The 17,233-nt window shown below is 37.2% G+C and overlaps 2 long non-coding RNA genes across 5 annotated transcripts in view; one reads left to right on the plus strand and one right to left on the minus strand.

Moving 5' to 3' along the window:
• LOC131220813 (uncharacterized) overlaps positions 1 to 17,233 on the plus strand; it is an 84,054-nt gene that overhangs the window by 56,381 nt on the left and 10,440 nt on the right. The window contains exon 1 of one of the 2 annotated variants that reach the window (XR_009158832.1): positions 14,378 to 14,612. The exons of the other annotated variant lie outside the window; for it this stretch is intronic. This is a non-coding gene — a long non-coding RNA (uncharacterized LOC131220813). Of the gene's footprint in view, positions 1 to 14,377; positions 14,613 to 17,233 lie in introns of those variants that run through there. 2 annotated transcript variants of the gene reach the window in all.
• Positions 1,287 to 5,024, minus strand: LOC131220815 (uncharacterized). 3 transcript variants are annotated; one of them, XR_009158837.1, is made up of 4 exons: positions 4,927 to 5,024; positions 4,743 to 4,829; positions 4,577 to 4,656; positions 1,287 to 1,405 (listed from the first exon to the last, which is right to left on the minus strand). It is a non-coding gene; the product is annotated as an uncharacterized LOC131220815 (long non-coding RNA). The 3 variants fall into 3 exon arrangements; XR_009158835.1 differs by having other exon boundaries at positions 1,291 to 1,405; positions 4,518 to 4,656; XR_009158836.1 differs by having other exon boundaries at positions 1,294 to 1,394; positions 4,518 to 4,656.

A 17,233-nucleotide genomic window follows, 5' to 3' on the forward strand; every position in this document is an offset into this window, starting at 1 on the left:
GCCTTGCATCGCATGGCCTTGGTATGGCCAATAACATTCATGCCTTGCATCACATAGCTTTGGTATAGCTGATAGCATTCATGGATTTACCGCATATTTTCACATTACTCTGATATTGTACACTTGGCACTCGCCTTACACACACTTTCACCACCCTTTAAGCTTTCTATAAGCTTATGCACGATAGATGCGTGCAGGTGGTGTTAGGTTGCAGCAGCGTTGAGCTTGGAGCGTGCAGCCGAGCTTCTGGAGTTTCTATTACTTTCATTATATTGTATTCCTCTTTCATACGCATTGTACTTAAAGTTTTAATATAGTGGATATTTGGTGATATTATTTTGTGACTTGGTTATGCTGGTGGTTATGTTCCATTACAAAAAAAAAAAAATTCATACTGAAAATCCTCCTTGTAGGATCCCAGGATCGGAATCTGGTGTATGAGCACTGGGAGCCGAGAATGGGGTACTACGGAGTCTGTCGGTACCGGATTCAACGATCGAGAATTTTATGAGCCCATTTTCCGAGTTTGGGGCGTGACAGGGGCACTCATAGTCATGAAGACACGGAGCACTACGCTAAAACAACAAAAAAAGGACGGTTGAAAACCATCTCAAATGATAAAAAGGACAGTTTTGAACCGTCGCATTGGCCATCATATTTTGGGGCATCGTATTACTTAAAGGACGATCATGAATCGTCATTCTTATTAACAGTTAAAGGACGGTCATGGACCGTCTGTAAAAAGGATAGTCCATAAAAAGTATTGTTATGAACCGTCTCTTATGACCATTAAAAGGACGGTCATGGACTGTCCTTAACAAGGACTGCTATGAACCATCTCTTATGAGCCTTAAAAGGATGGTCATGGACCGTCCTTAAAAAGGACTGTTGTGCACCGTCTCTTATGAACCTTAAAACGACGGTCCTGGACTGTCCTTTAAAAGGACTGTCATGGACCATCCTTAAGGACTGCTATGAACCGTCTGTTATGACCCTTAAAAGGAAGGTCATCGACCATCTCATATTTGAATATTTAGAAAAATATGGATGGCCTAGAGCCGTCAGAAATTTTCAAATATGAGACACCTGTTACAATATATTTCATTGTATTCTCCTTGATATATACACTTGTTATATAATATATTTCATCATATTCACATTCACATCCATCTAAACCCAAACTACGTAAATCCATCTAAACATAAACTACATCATCCAAACACAAACAATCTTATCCACATTACATTCATCTATGTATAAATACATAGAAGTTTATCATAAATAAAAAAAGGAAAAAAATCAGCAACAATTTTCTTTTTGTGTCTTTCATCTAATTCGCCCCAACGATGCCTTGTCCGCCGTGGCACTAGCCCCGCCCGCTTAGCACGGCGTCCCTGCACGCCGCCTAATGTTTAGAAAAATATTCAACCAACAAAACATTATAATTCAGAATCATGAAGAATTGCAGAAACTTCATTCACTTTTTTTTTTCTTCCAAAAAAGTGGTTACACTTTTTTAAAATAAAACAGATCATTAAAATAAAACTAATGCAAGCAAATAATGCAAAAAAGTGTTTCAATTCAAGTTAATAGAAACAATAACAAAAATTAAAGCTTTGTAAAAAGGGGCATGTGTTAAAAGGAATACATTCTTGTTTGTTGCCATGTGATTGGGCTACATTATTACAACAATTAGGTTCGGGTTCAGGATCGGGTTTAGGTTTGGGTTTTCAAGTTTAGGTTTAGGTTTAGGTTAGGGAGTTGAGATTAGGATTAGGTGTAGGTCTAGGTTTAGGGATTTGAGAATACATTTAGGTTTTAGGTTTAGGTTTAGGTTTTAAGTTTAAGTTTAGGTTTTAGGTTATAGGTTTAGGTTTAGGTTTTAGGTTTAGGTTAAGGTTAAGTTATAGGTTATAGGTTAAGGTTTAGGTTATAGGTTTTGGTTTAGGTTAAGGTTAAGGTTTATGTTTAGGTTATAGGTTTTGGTTTGGGTTTAGGTTAAGGTTTAGGTCTAGGTTATAGGTTTAGGTTAAGGTTTAGGTTTAGGAAATCTGGTTCGGGTTCAGAATCGGATTTAGGTTTGGGTTTTCAAGTTTAGGTTTAAGTTTAGGTTAGGAAGTTGAGATTAGGATTAGGTATAGGTTTAGGTTTAAGGATTTGAGAATACATTTACGTTTTAGGTTTAAGTTTAGGTTTTAGGCTTAGGTTTAGGTTTAGGTTAGGTTATAGGTTAAGGTTCAGGGAATTGAGAATAGGTTAAGGTTTAGGTTTAGGTTTAGGAAATCGGGTTCGGGTTCGGGATCGGGTTTAGGTTTGAGTTTTCAAGTTTAGGTGTAGGTTTAGGTTAGGGAATTGAGATTAGGATTAGGTGTAGGTTTTAGGTTTAGGGATTTGAGAATACATTTAGGTTTTAGGTTATAGGTTATAGGTTAAGGTTTAGGTCAAGGTTTAGGTTAAGGTCAGGTTATAGGTTATAAGTTTAGGTTATAGGTTATAGGTTAAGGTTTTAGGTCATAGGTTTTGGTTTAGGTTAAGGTTATAGGTTTAGATTTAGGTTTAGGTTAAGCTTTAGGTTAAGGTTTAAGTTTAGGTTATAAGCTATAAGTTTAAGGAATTGAGAATAGGTTAAGGTTTAGGTTTAGGAAATCGGGTTCGGGTTCGGGATCGGGTTTAGGTTTGGGTTTTCAAGTTTAGGTTTAGGTTTAGGTTAGGGAGTTGAGATTAGGATTAGGTGTAGGTTTAGGTTTAGGGATTTGAGAATACATTTAGGTTTTAGGTTATAGGTTTATGTTTTAAGTTATAGGTTTAGGTTTAGATTTTAGGTTTAGGTTAAGGTTAGGTTATAGGTTATAAGTTTAGGTTATATGTTATAGGTTATAGGTTAAGGTTTAGGTTATAGGTGTTGGTTTAGGTTATAGGTTTTGGTTTAAGTTTAGGTTAAGGTTTAGGTTTAGGTTATAGGTTATAGTAAATAGGTTATAGCTTTAGGGAATTGAGAATAGGTTAAGGTTTAGGTTTAGGAAATCGGGTTCGGGTTTGGGATCGGGTTTAGGTTTGGGTTTTAGGTTATAGGTTAAGGTTTTAGGTTTAGGTTAAGGTTAAGGTTAGGTTATAGGTTATAAGTTCAGGTTATAGGTTATAGGTTAAGGTTTAGGTCCTAGGTTTTGGTTTAGGTTAAGGTTATAGGTTTAGGTTTAGGTTTAGGTTATAGGTTATAGCTTTAGGGAATTGAGAATAGGTTAAGGTTTAGGTTTAGGAAATCTGGTTCGGATTTAGGTTTGGGTTTTAGGTTATAGGTTAAGGTTTTAGGTTTAGGTTAAGGTTAAGGTTAGGTTATAGGTTATAAGTTCAGGTTATAGGTTATAGGTTAAGGTTTAGGTCCGAGGTTTTGGTTTAGGTCAAGGTTATAGGTTTAAGTTTAGGTTATAGGTTTAGGTTAAGGTTTAGGTTTAGGTTATAAGTTATAGCTTTAGGGAATTGAGAATAGGTTAAGGTTTAGGTTTAGGAAATCGGGTTCGGGTTCGGGATCGGGTTTAGGTTTGGGTTTTAGGTTATAGGTTAAGGTTTTAGGTTTAGGTTAAGGTTAAGGTTAGGTTATAGGTTATAAGTTCAGGTTATAGGTTATAGGTTAAGGTTTAGGTCCTAGGTTTTGGTTTAGGTTAAGGTTATAGGTTTAGGTTTAGGTTATAGGTTTAGGTTAAGGTTTAAGTTTAGGTTATAGGTTATAGCTTTAGGGAATTGAGAATAGTTTAAGGTTTAGGTTTAGGAAATCAGGTTCGGGATCGTGCTTAGGTTTGGGTTTTAGGTTATATGTTAAGGTTTTAAGTTTAGGTTAAGTTTAAGGTTAGGTTATAGGTTAAGGTTTAGGTCCTAGGTTTTGGTTTAGGTTAAGGTTATAGGTTTAGGTTTAGGTTATAGGTTTAGGTTAAGGTTTAGGTTTAGGTTATAGCTTTAAGGAATTGAGAATAGGTTAAGGTTTAGGTTTAGGAAATCGGGTTCGGGTTCGGGATCGGGTTTTGGTTAAGGTTATAGGTTTAGGTTTAGGTTATAGGTCATAGGTTTAGGTTTAGGTTTAGGTTTAAGCTATAGGTTTAGGTCTAGGTTTAGGGAATCAGGTTCGATTTCGGGTTCGGATCGGGTTTAGGTATTCTCTAGTATTATCTACTATTGAACCTAGTATTATCTACTACATACTAGTAACATATATACAACCAATATTGGGGCACCATACCATAAGCTACAAGAATTTCATGTCCCCCTAAACAAGGTATCCTCCATTAATAACATATTTATATATATATATATATATATATATATATATATATATATATATATATATATATATTATAAGTTCTTTATTTTCATTTACATTCACAAGTACATTCATCATCCATCTAAGAAATTGAAACATTCATCATCCTCAAATGAGTAACTAATTCAAATAGGTGGATGTCATCATCCTTTCATGGGAGTCACCAAATAGATGTCTAAGAAAGAAAAACAGTAAGAGTTCATACCATGATACCATTCACACATTTCTGTCAAGAAAGTGCGTCATGGATGAGACATGCATTACTCTCAGTTCAGACCCATAATTCAGTCTTGAGCATGTCCCAACTATGGAATGTTCAACACTTCATTCCCTTAGTCCAAAATCTGTAGTAATAATAAGTTAGCACAGGTAAATATTTGTATTAAAGAGTTAAAGGCTCATAAGAAAGAATAGTAAATACACATCATACCTAACATTTTTCTATCTTCGTTGGTGGTAGAAACCTAGGAGACGTGAAGATTGGCATCAGCAGATCATAAAATTAAAACTTGGGAGGCTTCACCAAACATTAGACAGCTTCAGTTTGAAAAAAAAAATTATTGTCAAACTAAAAAATAAACTATACACAGACAAGTAGTTCACCGGAGATTTACCTAATATGTGAGAGCCAAGTTAGCATCAAAAAAGGACTTAATGGTCCCAATATCTTCCCAGTAGCCATTAAATAGATATGCTTGCCAAGGTATGAATGTAACAACCTTGTTAGAGACTTCTACTTCTATGGTTTAAATGTAGCTTTTGTCCATTTACAGAAATCTCAACTTGACTCATTCAAATGCAGCAGGTGCATGAAGAAATAAAAAAAAAGAAAGTAAAGTACGGGATTATGCACCAAAAGAATTGAGAGTTTTAACTTAACGTACCTACAGAGACCCCATTTTTGGTTGATTTGACCAATCCTGCATCAACAATATCTTTCAGATGGATGACTTTGGAACCTCGACGAACAGCATTGCAGGTTATGACAGCCTTTGGTTTGCAATCCAAAATTCTTTGGGCAAGAGATGAGGTAGAGGTAGAGCACCAATCAGGTTAAGTGGCATCTAAAAGCGCTTATCAAATAAATGAAATTTTTTTTTCACATGACACACGGATTCTATTTGAAAGGTGATTGCAATACAACACTTCCTTAATTATAGTACACTACTATCATGCAAAGGGGCATGTTTGGTTGAATGCTTTTAGGGTGTGTTTGGTTGCACCTAATATCATTTTTTTTTGTGGCTCACAAAAGTTTTGGATCTAATTTTATCAAAACAGGTTAGATACTAGCAGATGGCAAGTCAAAAATGATAGTGCTGGAAATATATAAATACCCATGAAAATGCGTTAATCTTGATCTCTAATAGATAATAAGTTGATCTCATTTTGGTTAACAGAAACTATGCATTATTCTTGATCTCTAATAGATAATGAGTTCATGTTAAAAGTGATTTTGTGATACAGATAACAATCTCTAATACATAATTATTGTTAGCTAAAATGCGATGAACATATTTTTGGATCGACCAAACAGCTACTAAATGTGTCAAATAAAATTGCATATTCAACTAAATAGAAAATATGAAGTAGAATTGCTTAGTCTATTTGTTCCTAATATAAAGAAGCATGAGAATTAACATCTTTTAAGACTGAGATTATTGGCATTCTTAAGCCAGCATTTATTACATGATTAGAAAGCCATAGCATAAATCTAAGCAAAAATTGTAACATTGTAGCTTGAGAATAGCTTTTTTCCATCTAAGTTAAAAGTGAATAAAGAAAAAAATAAAAAATAAAAAACAAAAACAAAACAGCACTGAACATAATTCATATAAAATCTTTATAGTCATCCGTAGAAAACAAAATTCATATAAAAAAATAAAACAACACTAAACTTTGGCATGCTTTAAGAACTATTTGGGTATACCCCAAAATCACAACTGCATCTGCTTTTTGGTGGTCCACCGATCACCTGAGACTGCACAAACAGGAACTGCATTTCATAGGATCCCATTATTTGTCCCAAACCGATGGTCAAACTATTTCAAGCCAGGGCAACTGGAAACTATCCGACAATATACCTGGAAACAAAAGCATGCTAACCCTAAAAAGTGATTCGACAATGCAAATCCCTAAAAAGGGATTCGACAATGCAAATCCCTATTTCGGGATTCGACAATGCAAATCCCTAAAAAGGGATTCGACAATGCAAATCCCAAATCAGGTGTTCTAAATTGCAGAAAGCTATAGCAAGAAGGGAAAAGGTTTACATCATACTTGAGAATCGGAGATTCACGAGCAGCGGAAGGCTCTTGTCAACATTAGCAGTGGCTTCTTAGGGTCCGATCCATCGTGCACCTTCAGCTCCTCCTCCGTGATCTCCCCGAGCTGGACCAGAGGTGGCAGAGGCTCCATCTTCTCCTCGTAATCCCTCGACCTCTATAGAGGAGGCGGAGAATTGAAGAAGCTGGAGACAGCATAGTAGAAGGCCATCGCTAAGGCTAGGACCGTGAAGAAGGTAGTCAGGGAGAGGCCTGTGTAAGCTGTGGTGGAATCTTTCAGGGTGGCCCACAACTGATCGATGGTTGAGACAAGATCGACGATTGAGACGAGAGTAGCCATGGCCAGATTTCAGAGAGAGCGAGAGAGATATTTCGGGCGCAAGAGAGAAGGTTTGGGTTTTGGGAGGGGCGGGCGCATGAGAGAGATTTAGGGATTTGGGGTTGTGGGAGATGGGCGTGCGTGGGATGGGCTTTTAGGGTGGAACGGGGCTGGTGTTCGGTGGTCTGTGGGCCCCACCATGATGTATGTGTTTCATCCAATCCGTTCATCCATTTTTAAAGATCATTTTAGGCCTTCATCCTAAAAATAAGAGGGATATAAATCTTAGGTGGACCACACCACAGGAAAATAATAGTGATTGGATATCCATCATTTAAATCCTCCTAAGGCCCACTGTACTGTTTATCGGACATCTAATCTGTTGATTAGGTCACAAAGGCCCAGATGAAGGGAATAAACAAAGATCAGCTTGATCCAATACTTTTATGGCTCCCAAAAAGTTTTTAATGGTCGACATTCATTCAACACTTTTTCCTGTAATGTGGTCCACTTAAGATTGGGATATAACTCATTTTTTTGTAATATCATAAAATGATCTATAAAAATAGTTGGATGGCATGGATGAAACACATACATCATGGTGGGGCCCACAGACCACCGAACACAAAAGTTAAGAGGGTTTACCCTCCATTAAAGCATTCATAATTATTTTTTGGGCCCACAGAGATGTGGTTCACAAATCTAGCCCATCCAATATGTGTGTGCCACTTGGATGAGGGGTCATACCAAGTTTCAGACGCATCCAAATTTCAAGTGGGGCCCCACTAAGTGCTTTTATATGTTTTAGGCATGTCTTCACATGATTTTAGATGGTATGGCCCACCGGAGTTCTGTATACGGCTGATTTTTGGGATATCCCATAATTTAAAGGGGACCCATCAAATGCACGGTGTTGATTTTCGACGCCCACACAGCTCGACCTCATGGGGAGTTCCCATGAGCTCGACGGATAGAACCTTTTCCATATATATATATATATATAATATTTAAAAAATATAAAAACTTATGATGTATTTGTTATATCCACACCGTCCATCCATTTTGAGATATCATTTTAAGTTACAAGCCAAAGAATGAGACAGATAAAAATCTGTAGTGGACCTCACCATAAAAAACAATGGGAGGGTGATTCCCACCGTTGAAACTATCCTAAGGCCCATCGTAATGTTTATTTAAAATCCAACTAGTTCAAAAGTAAAAAAAAAAATGGTCGTGGGGCCATACATCATGGTTTATTTGATCCAAAACTTCTATTGTTTTCCTGTGGTGTGGTCCACCTGAGCCTCCAAGAAATTTTGATCCAAAACTTTTATGGCCTCCAAGAAATTTTAAATGGTAGAGGTTCAATCACACTATTTCCTATGGTGTGGTCCACTTGAGCTTTGGATATGCTTAATTTTTGTTGTTTAGACCTCAAATTATCTGTTAACATGGATGAATGGAGTGGATAAAATAAATAAATAATAGTGGACCCCATAAAGTTTACTCTGGTAAGGGTAACGAGTAACTTACCTAAATGTAGTAGAGAAGGGTTTCCTTAAAACATTCATAATCATATATTGGGCCTGCCTAAATGTGATTCACATATCCAACCCACTCATTATGTGTGTCCCACTTGGATGAGGGGTCAGACCAAGTTTCAACCGCATCCATGTCTGTATTAACTTAAACAGGTTGGATCTCAAATAAACATCGCGGCGGGCCCTAAGAAGGTTTCAATAGTGGGTGTCACTATCCCACTCCTTTCTATGGTGTGGGTCCACTTGAACTTTGGATCTGCCCCGTCAGTCAGATTCACCATCCATGGTAGGCCACGAGCTTAAAAATAAAGTTAATCCATGACTTGGGTGGGCCACACTACATACTATAGTTGAGAGGGTTACCCTCCCATTAAAACATTCATAATCATTTATTGGACCCACCTGGATGTGGTTCATAGATCCAGCCCATTCATTATGTGTGTCCCACTTGGATGAGGAGTCAGACCAAGTTTCATACACATCCAAAACTCATGTGGGCCCCACCAAATGCTTTTATATGTTTTTAGAATGTCTTCACATAGTTTTAGATGCTATGGCCCACCTGAGTTTCGTATATGACTGATTTTTGGACTTAAAGGGGACACATCAAATGCATGGTGTTGATGTTCTACACACATCATGGTGGGGCGCACACAGATTAACCTCATAGGAAGTTCCCATGAGGTGACCTTATAGTACCATTTCACTATTTAGGTAACTCCTTCATGGGTGTTACTCTGACCATGTAGGGCCTACCTTGATATGTTTTATGTATATCGACATCGTCCATATATTTTTCCATCATATATTTAGGATGTGATTTCAAATCATAAGAACTCAATAATCTCGGGTGGGCCATACCAATCAAAATAATGATGAATAACTATTAAAAACCTTTTGAAGGCTACAAAAGTTTTGGATCAATTTGATCTTTGTAGTTTACCTTCATCTAGATCTTCTTTACATTATCAACAAGTTGGATTGCAAATAAACATTACTAAAACCTTACGATGGGATCTTTATAATTTTTAATGGCGAGGTACTATGTTATCATTCTTTCCAGTGGTGTGGCCCACTTAAGATTTAAATCTACACAATTTTTTATACCCGGCCCAAAAATGGGTTGGAGAAACATATGGGCGGCAAAGATATACAACACATCATTAAAATCTCACTTTTGTTATCTAACTTTTCAATTTTTCTTGTCAAAATATAAAATCTAGTTTTCTTTTTTTAAAAAAATATATATTTTTTTACAATTTGTCATTTTTTTCACAATTTTGTTTAATTTTTTAAAATTTCTTTTTCAAAATATCATTTTTTAATATCACTTTTGTTATATAACTTTTTAATTTTTCTTGTCAAAATACAAAATCTACTTTTCTTTTTTAAAATATATATCTTTTTACAATTTGTCAATTTTTTTCACAATTTTGTTTAATTTTTTAAATTTTCTTTTTCAAAATATCATTTTTTTTATTGAAATCTTTTTTTTTTCCAAAATTATCAACATTATTCAAAGTTCTTAATTTTTATTTTTTTTCAAAATCTAGATTTTTATAAAAGCACATTTTTTTTTCAAAATCTAAATTTTTCTTAAACATTGTTAATTATTTTTCTAAGTTTTTTAACTTTTTTTTTCAAAATTCATAATTTTTTTGAATTTCTTAATTTTTGACCCGAGCATTAGAGACGGTTTAGGACCCTCTATAATGCAGACGGTGTTTAACAGTCTCAAATGACCGCTATAAGATGGCTAAGTACCATATCTAATACAAATAGTCTTTGACAGTCTCAAATGAAGACAACTAAGGACCGTCCCTAATACAGACCGTTTGTGATGGTCTCAGATTACCAGTAAAAGACGGCCAATGACCGTCTCTAATTGAGACGGTCCTTGATAGTTTCAGATTACCAGTAAAAGACGGCCAATGACCATCTCTAATATGGACGGTCTTTGACCGTCTCAAATGACCGCATATAAGATGGTCAAGGACCGTCTCTTATTCCAGACGGTCGATAGCCGTCGTTTTTCTGCAATTAACGACGGATTTTGACTATCTTAAATGATTTGTAGATGTTCAACATTTTTAGACAATATTAAGGACAGTCATGAGCCATCTAAAATTTTAGAGACGGTTTACGGCTGTCTCTAAACCGTCTTTAAACCAAAGAATTTTAGAGACAGTCCACAACCGTCTCAAAATCCGTCCTTTTTTTTCATTTTTCACGTAGTGGAGGAACGAAAACCTTTACAAATTGATCGGGAGCACTCCATCAGGTGGAACCGTAGCATTTATAGCAAATACCATATTTGCACATATGTGGCATGCCCACTTGGGCCACATGAGCAAGCAGGGCATGAAGGTACTTTATGACCGTTGTTAATTCTATTTTTTTAAAGATTGATTTTAGTATATACAAGAATTGTATATATGGTAGACAATTAATGTTATCTTTTAAGTCTAGTAAAAATGTTTGTAAGAGTGTTCTTGATTATATGCGTTCTGATGTATGAGGGTCGTCGCCCGTAATTTCTTTTAGAGTGTTGTCATGGTTTGTCAGCTTCATTGACAACTATTGTAGAAAAGTATGAATTCATTTTACTGATGTTATCACCAACTTTAAGCAGTGAAAGGCAGTGGTGGAAAAATAAACAGGGCGAAAGGTGAAAGTGTTGAAGACAAATAATGGTGGAGAATTCACTTCTGGATAATTCAATTGATATTGTAAGGATGAATGAAATATGAGGCACAACACAATGTGCCACACACCAAAGTAGAATGGTGTGGCTGAGCGAATGAATTGAACTATCTTGGAGAGGGCACGATGCATGATCAGTAATGCTGGGTTGGGTAAGGAATTGTGAATTAAAGCCGTTGACACGACTTGTTATTTGGTGAATCAGTCCCCTTCTATAGTTATTGATTGTAAGATTCCAGAAAAAATGTAGAGTGGTCAACAGGTGGACTACTCTGGACTGTGTTTATTTGGTTGCGATACTTAGTTTCACATACCATTAGTTAAGAGAGATAAGCTGACCAAATGGCTAAAAAGTACATCTTTGTCGACTATGGTGGCAGTGTAAAGGGGTACAGGATATATGACTATGTCATATAGAAAATCATCCTTAGTCATGACGTCAAATTCGACGAAGGATCCTTGTTCTGTAAGGATGAACATAAGGAAGCAGAAAAGTTGGTTGTAGACATTTAGATAGGCAGAGATAGGACACATGCTAATACGAAGACTCAAACAGATGTACAAGAGCAGGTAAAGCAAACACCTATGAGAAGGAATTCGCCGTGGGATCGCAGATTACCGGCGAGATACAAGGATGACTCAAATGTCGCATTTGCCTTCATTACGGATGAGGAAGATCCGTATACTTTTCAGGAAGCTTTTGATGAGCCGAATGCCAATGGTGGAAGGCTAGGATAGATGATGAGATAAACTCATTCTACAAGAATGAGACGTGGGAGCTGGTGAAGCTTCCCCTCGGCCAAAAAGCGATCAGGTACAAGTGAATCTTCAAGAAGAAACATGATAGGTAGTGAATGGATATACTTAAAGAAAATGTGTCGACTTCACTAAGACTGATAAGGAAGGGTCATTAGAGTCAATTCATAAAGTCACATGTTTAAAGGTTGAAAAGGGAGAAAAGTTACGGAACTCTTGCCAAGACGAGACCTGCCACATGGCCAGCGGCTCCCTAAGGGCCGCCGGTCACAAACAGGGTCTCCTATTTTAGCATATGTGCTCTCTTGCACGTGTGCTGGTTTTACCCTCTAAGGATGTTAGGTTGTTATTTTACTAAAAGTTTCAAGTGGGCTTGGTTCAGGAAAGTTTTGGGCTCATTCTAATAAGGTGAGTTGGTTGGGTGGATTGATTGAGTAGGTTGACAGGGTGAGTTGGCTGGGTTGATTGATTAAGTAGGTTGACAGGGTGAGTTGGCTGGGTTAATTGATTGAGTAGGTTGACAGGGTGAGTTGGCTCAATGAGTTGATTGGGTTTGACTAGACTTTTTCCTAAGGTTTTTTTTTTTTAAAATTATGTGTGGTGCTAGGCCATGGGCTATGCGCAAAAGTTTGGTTTAACTATAAAATGAATACTATGTTCTAGAGGGGGTGATTAAGACTAAATAAAATTTTAACCAATTTAAAGCACAATTTTCAAACTTAAATTAATACGACGATTTAAGCTAAGTAAGGTAATTAACTCTAAGGCTTTTAAGCCAATAAATGGTCAAATCACATAGACTATAAATTAATTATATTCTTATGAAGTAACTTGTCTATAAACATGATTAACAGTGTACATGTGTATGTATGTGATGTCCTAACTATCAAATCCTAACATTCATCTAATGATGCATACATCATTAATTAATCACATAAGCATAATTAAATAAGTGCTCAAATAAAAATCATAAATACAAGCATGTATACTGATTCAATTTCCCTACTCCACTCCTAACAGAAGCACTCAATCCATAAGTGTATCGAATTTCACTATCAAAGGTTTTAAATCAAGTTCACCTCTAACCTTTACAACCATACACAAAAACCGGTTCCCTCGGAGACTTATTTGATTTTATATAATCTAGTCATAAATCTCAGTACTACACAAGAACCTACACATATCCACTCTATCCTTTACTTTCTAAAAGCCACGATAGGGCAGGAATCCAAATTTCAGACAGGTCCCAAACCGGAGTGGGCCACACCATGCGAACAGGTGGGATGGCAATTAACCATCACAGTAGGCGTTAGGATGGTTTCAACAGTTGATATCATTATCACGGCTGCTTCTTGTGGTGTGATCTACTTGGGCCTCGATCTGCCTCAATTTTTATGTTATACTTTAAAATGACACGACAGCATGATTGGACAGTGTGGGTAAAGCCCCTACATCACGGTTGTTCCGCCCTCCGTTGCCCACCATTCACTGGTTTTTTCCAACAACCTAATCCAAGGGCATTGACTTTAAAATGGTATATTCCACGGATTGCGTCTTACCCCGCCCATCTCCAGGTGGGAACGGGCAGGAGATTTGAGTGTCCATCGTGATCTATGGGCCGGGTCTTATCCACACCGTCCATTCATTTTTTCTGTTCATTTTAGAATATAAATCTAAAAATGAGGCAGATCCAAGGCCAAGACTGGACAATGGAGATTAAAATCTCATAGTTAAAGCTTCTTAGGAGCCACGCATAAATTATGGATGAAGCTAATATTTGTGTTTTCTCTCCGTCGATGTCCATGTAGCTTTATGAATAGGTTGGATGGAAAATAAACATCACGGTGGGCCATAGAAAAGTTTCAACGGTGAGAATTATTATCACTGCTGCTTCCTGTGGTGTGGTCCACTTGAACCTTGGATCTGCTTCATTTTTAGGCTTATACCCTGAAATGATACAAAAACATTAGATGGAAAGTGTGGATAAGACCCATACATCACGGTGGCCACTCAAAAGTTCCAGCCCGTTCCCAACTGGAGACAGCCGGGTAAGGACATCATCCTCGTCCGTTGAGCGCCATTTTGAAAACGGTCGTGGCTCATCCTCCTCAGATGAGATCAGACATATCGATATGGACATCCAGACCATTCAAACCGAGGGTCCCACTGTGATTGATTCATGCCTCTAAAATCACACTGATTTCTTAATCAGAACTATGTGATTGGTCCTTATTCAAACGAAAAAAATAAATCAAACGGTTAATATTATCTTCCAAGTGTAATTGTTTAACTCTTCTTCCCAAAACATTAATTCAGATATTTGGACGGTCTAGATTTCCATAAAATTATTCCATCTTTATGATTTAATAGTTAACATCAATTTTTAAATGGTGTAGAACTAACATAATAAGTCCGTACTCAAATTGCCGACACCCAAACTCATAAAAGTCTCTGTGTAAGACCAAAGACCGTATTCTGCTTCACCTTACACCACAAAACCTCTCCTCCTCTCATCATCCTATCTACTCCATGGCCATATCCCTCTAGCAAAAACAGTGGCTGAGATTACGGTGGGCCACTGTCATCAACGTCCCAGATGATCATGTAGATGTGTCGGTCTCCATGGCGCCTGCGGGAGAAATCAAAGACATGATGAAGCTAACCCAGAAGACATCTTCAAGGTGGCGTTCCCTTCGGTAAGTGGTTTGTAAACACAAACTAGATTTAGGAGGAAGCGTATTCGGTGAGACTGGGGAAATGAGAGTTGGGTGAAGCCCTGACGTGGTGAGATTTTATTGGGCCACATGCCATGCAAAACCATGTTGGAAAGGAGCAGATTAGGTGCCGCTCCAGCCATGGGGCCTAACTTGATGCATGATTTTTATATCCACACCGTCCATCCGTTTTTTGAGATAATTTTAGGACATGAGCCCAAAAATGAAGTAGATCTAAATCTCAGGTGAACCACTCCATAGGAAACAATAGTTGTTGACCATTAAAATTTTCTTGTGGGTTGCAAAAGTTTTGAATCAAGTTGATGTCAGTGATTTCCATAATCCAGGTCTGTGTGACTTTATCAGTAGGTTAGATGGTAAATAAACATTACGGTGGGTCCTAAAAAGTTTTTAATGGTGGGCCTTCAATCCCCATTATTTCCTGTGGTGTGGTCCACTTCAGATTTGGATCTGCTTCTTTTTTAGGCTCACGTTCTAAAATGAGCTGGAAAAATGGATGGATGGCATGGACATACAACACGAGGTGGGCCCATGGTCTGGGCCTCACCCACTATACTGTTACCCTCCTTGGCCTAATCCGCTTCCGTTTGAAAGTGGTTCAGTTTATTATGTGCTCACTGACTTCACATGGGTTGGACCAATCAAATCTCACCATGTCTGGGCCTCACAGTATAGGTTCTGATTTAGGAGACGATCCTGCTCTAATTAATGATTTTGGGTTGGATGGATATTCCACCACATGCAAATGTAAGAGATAGTCTATTGTAAAGCATGTTAGAAAGTTGTTAAGTTGGAAGTGGGATATTGTAGTGAGGAGCTCACCAATGTGTAGAGCGGCGTTGATATTCTGGGGGCTTACCATGTTGCAAGTGTTTTATTTAGGTTATCCATCCATTTTGCCGGCTCATTTTAGTAAATGAACCTAAAAATAATAAGATCCAAAGCTCAAGTGGACCACACCATAGGAAACACAATAAGGATAATGACACACACTATTGAAACCTTACCAAGAGTAATGCTTATTAGCCATCCAACCTGTTCATAAGGTCATACAGGCCTAGACGAAGGGAAAACAAAATATGGCAAGCATTCAATCACCACTTTCTCCTATGGTGTGGTTCAACCGAGCTTTGGATGTGCTTCAATTTTAGGCTCGTGCCTTAAAACGAGCTTGAAAGATAGATAGGTGGTACTTGGTTATAAGTTCATAGGTTTTGATTAGGTCCTTCTAAAGAGACACTCATTGTAATGAAAGCATAGTGAAATAATAATATTTACAAGTTGATCAAGAACACCATATTGGGTGGAGCTAAAACATTTGCAGCGGATTCCACATTAGCATGTTTGTGACATACACATCTAGGCCACATGAGAGAGCATTGTATGAAGATACTCTTTTATTGTTCTTTTATTTTTGTATTTAAAAGTATTGACTTTCATATGTATGAGCATTATATATATATATATATATATATATATATATATATATATATATATATATATATATATATATATATATATATATATATATATATATATATATATATAGAAAACAATCACGACTTACCTTAAAGACTGTAAAGTATTTTTGTAAGGGTATACTAGAGTATATTAGTGCACTGATTTATGCACTTTATTTGTTCATTACATGAGCCCATATGTCATGTAACCGGTTAAGCCCTTGGAAGTTGAAGACCAACGACACAAGTGGACATGATCATCAAGGATCAAAGAACAGGTATATGAGGTGCCTTGGTAACCCTAACTCATGACTCAAAACAACCCTTGAACCTTTAGATGGTCCTAACCTTATAGATAGTCCTTATTGATAATCTTTTAGCCTTAAAAGCTTAATTGGAATATGATAAATAAGGCTAGATGAGGTCCTAAGCTACAATAAAATATATAGCCCAAAACAGCAGTTTTCAAGCAGTTCTCGATCTTATCGACGGTTTGTTGATAGATCTTATCGACGGTTTATTGATAGGTTTTGATCCCATCGAAGGTCTACTTGATCAGATCGAAGAATGAGTCTAACAACCAAATAAATAAATTTATAGATTTTCTTGATGGGATCAATGCATTATTCGATTCCATCGATAGAACCGTTAACTAGCTATTTTATAGCTATTGAAATACAGTTTCTTATAAAATGACATTCGGTTCTTAGGTATTTTGAGAGTTTTTTTAATTAAATAATATGGGTGTGTACGTGGTAAGTACTTATGTAGGTCACTGACACAGGTGTGTACACGGTAAGTCCTTGCGTAGGCCACCGACATGGGTGAGTATGTGGGTTAGTCCTTGTGTAGGCCTTCGACGGGAGTTGTCACGCCCCAAACTCGGAAACCGGGCTCACAAAATTCCCGATCGCCGAATCCGGCGCCAACAGCCTCCGTAGAACCCCATTCTCGGCTCCCAGCGCCCATTCGCCAGGTTCCGATCCTGGGATGCTACAAGGAGGATTTTCAACATCAGTTTGATTCGTAACAAGCATAACTAAAGGCATAACCCACAAACAACAACCAAAAACTCCATCACATTTCCACTATAATCAAAAACTTTACAAGTACAATGAGCAT

The sequence above is a fragment of the Magnolia sinica genome, chromosome 12 (assembly GCF_029962835.1).
Source record: "Magnolia sinica isolate HGM2019 chromosome 12, MsV1, whole genome shotgun sequence".
In the NCBI taxonomy this organism is placed as follows: domain Eukaryota; kingdom Viridiplantae; phylum Streptophyta; class Magnoliopsida; order Magnoliales; family Magnoliaceae; genus Magnolia; species Magnolia sinica.